Here is a 3429-nt window from a genome sequence, read left to right as displayed (position 1 = left end):
ACGTTCGCGTCAAATAATAGACGGAAGCGAACACTCCGCAGCATGTCCGAAATCTGCCACATAGCAGAAATAAATCCTTGGAGCGACACAGCTATTACCTTCAATGCCAGTGACGAACCTAAATGCCGAACAGCCCGAGTACCAGCCGCACTGGTCCTCAGTCCAATCGTGGACGACTTTTGACTCACCAAGGTACTCATGGACGGCGGCAGCGGATTAAACCTCATCTATGAGGAAACTCTTCAAAAGATGGAAATAGACTGGAGCCGCATTAAGCAAAGCAGCACAACCTTTAGAGGAATCATCCCCAGTCGGGAAGCACGCTGCGCTGGAAAAATCACACTAGACGTGGTATTAGGCATGCCGGATAATTACAGGTCTGAAGAAATTACATTCCAAGTGGCCCCGTTCAGCAGTGGATACCACGCTCTATTAGGGTGGGAGGCGTTTACAATCTTCCAAGCCATACCCCATTACGGGTACATGAAGCTCAAAATGCCCGGGCACAACGGAATCATCACTCTTGTTAGTGATCCGGACATAGCACTCCGCGCCGAAAATAAGACAGCCACACTGGCCCTTGAGGCACTATCCGAAGTGTCGTGGTTTTGTCACGGCAGATGTCCTAGAGAAAGGACTTAGTCGTGGAGCCATCGCGACGGGTTAGCTTGAAGGGGTTAAAGCGGACACAGGGAGGCAAGAGAGTTTATACTAGTTCGCCCCCTTCGATGAAGGTAAAAGCCTACGTCTAGTTGTGATGGAATAGATGGGGTTTCGATGACTAGGGAGCAAACAAGCTGCGCCTATGTCTCGAGTTGTTGTCTGTTGTCCTTGAACCGCCGCCGGGTCATCCCCTTATATACACGGGTGACACCCGTCGGTTCACAGAGTCCCAACACCGGTCGATATTCGTATCCGGGTTGGTCTCTCCTTATTCCTAACTTACAATACAAGTTTATATACAAATTCCGGTTTACAGCTACAAGTGTTGCACCGACTATGGGCCTTAGGCCCTCATTTGCCTCTTGGGCTTTAACACTCTTGAACTACTGATGAAGTTAACCCGGCCCAGATAGGCCGGTTTACGCCCAGCAGTAATATCCCCAACATTAGGCCCCAGATTGATTTGAACGGGTTCATGTCAATCCTTTAACAAAAGCTTCATCTTCAACATCTTCTCATAAATTGGTGAACCGCCATGATGTCATCTTCTCTGATTGCTGTAAACCGGAGTGACATCACCTGTCATAACGAAGATATCCATTATGCTTCTTTGTTTAATAGATATGCGGAAAACGAGGCGACAGCTCTGTTTCGTGGGCCCTTGATTGTCGCGCCTGACACATCTCCTTTGCCTTATAAATAAGACTGAAGGGTCATTTCCTTTCTCTTTCCCTTCTTCCCCTTCTGCTTCGTCTTCCTCGCCTCGCCCGACTTCAGAGTTCCGCTGCCACCGTCGACCTCTGCCTCAACCTTGGCCGCTGCATCAACCTGGGCGCACCAGAGCATCGCGGCAACCTTCCGCGTCTTCCTCAGTTCTGGTAAATCTTCTATCCTTTCCCCCGCAGATCTATTTTAGGGTTTCACAGTTCTTCAGTGTTCATCGTATGCCGCTTGCTCATACGATAGATCTTTAGATGAATCTGCAAATCTTTATTCTGTGCAATGGTAGTTGTTTAACCTTCGCCTTCACTTACGCATCTCAAAACCATAGATCTATATGAACATTTTGCTCATTGATTCGGTACTGCTCCTTTTGAACCTCTAAATATTTATCTCTTTTCTGAACTTGCTTCAGATCCAACGCTGTAGAGAAAACTTGTGAAACCTGTTTCTGCATACTTATCCATCCGCAATCTCAGCTGTTTCAATGTTTAGATCAGGCGGTTTAACCTTGTAGGAAAAACTTGCCAAACCGGTATATACCATTAGTCCCCTTGTTGAACCGCCAGATGTTGTTGCTTCATAAAACTCCAGTTCAGATAGATCTGTCTCCGGTTTAACATTGCACATATCAATGTACCCTGATCAATGCATTTTGAACCAGGAACTTCTACCTTGTAGATTTTATCATGGCCAAGCAAGTATATGAGTGCAATTGGGTTCCTTCTCGCGTCACAGAGTCTCAGCTGGACGATTTAGTCCTGATCGGCGCTTTAGGCAGCAAAGATACCATCCATTGGAGGGCTCCTGGCAAAGAATGCCCTCCTACACCTCAAGAAGGAGAGGTCGTTGTTTTCGTAGATCACTTAGCCCGGGGCTTTAAACCGCCCGGTTCTAAATTTTACCGGGATGTTTTAGCCGATTTCCAACTCCATCCACAAGACACTGGCCCCAACTCTGTTACAAATATGTGTCACTTCCAAGTGCTCTGTGAGGCGTTTTTTCAAGAGGAGCCCACAGTGGAATTGTTCAGAGACCTTTTCCATCTAAACCGTCGTACTGAGTTTACTGACGGCTCTAATACGGAGTTGGGTGGCGTGGCGATCCAGAAAAGGAAAGAGGTCACATACCCTCACGCCAAACTGCACAGCCACCCCAAAGAGTGGAATCAGACATGGTTCTATTGCAAAGACACCTCCCCTGCTGGTGAGAATCCCTTGCCTGGCTTTCGTCCGGAGCGGCTCAGCAATACACACCCTTTTCCTCAAAGATTGACTACCCAGGAGAGAAGCAAATATGCTCCTCAACTGTCAAAGCTTAGAGCCTTTATGGCCAACGGTTTAACAGGGGTTGATCTCGCTCGCTGTTGGATATCATGGAGCATACTGCCCCTTAGTCAGCGCTCCGGTTTGATGTGCGAGTATACTGGCAGTGTTGATGACCCGCTGCGACATTCCAAAATCCAGCTTACCGATGAAGAAATCACAGAGGCTGTGAATAAGATGCTGAATGAACCGGAACACATCTGTGCTAGAAACGGCCTGCTTCCCTTCTGTTCCACCAACAAACCGCCAGCTGTAAGATTTTGATTTTTCTTTTTGCTGAATCTGTTATTGATATATCTGGTCATTGTTTAATATCAGTGTCTGTGTAATCAGGGCAATGATCTGTTTTGGAGCAAGAAAGTGCCAGAGGAGAAACCAAAAAAACCAGACAAACCGGAAAGAGCAACTCGGCAAAAAACTAAAGCTGTGAAGAAGACTACCCACAGGAAAAGAACCACTGCATCCTCTAATCCAGCCCCTGATGATGATGTGGATAATCCGGACCTTGAGGTAGAGCTTGACTCACTTGGCTTATTTTTCATGCGTCTTATTGATGATGATATTTGTCAGGATGATGCCGAAGCCAGCCACATGGATGCTACAGAGGTAATTATTCTCTCTTCCGATTCAGAACCTTTGCCTTCACAAAAAATCCGTTAGGCAAACCGGAAAGTTAAATTTTCTCATCCTCTTGCTTATTTGGATCCTAAATTTCTTATGA

Source organism: Triticum urartu, chromosome 2A (assembly GCF_056163025.1).
Source record: "Triticum urartu cultivar PI428250 chromosome 2A, HENAU_Tu73, whole genome shotgun sequence".
Classification (NCBI taxonomy): Eukaryota; Viridiplantae; Streptophyta; class Magnoliopsida; order Poales; family Poaceae; genus Triticum; species Triticum urartu.
This window is presented reverse-complemented; position numbering follows the sequence as displayed.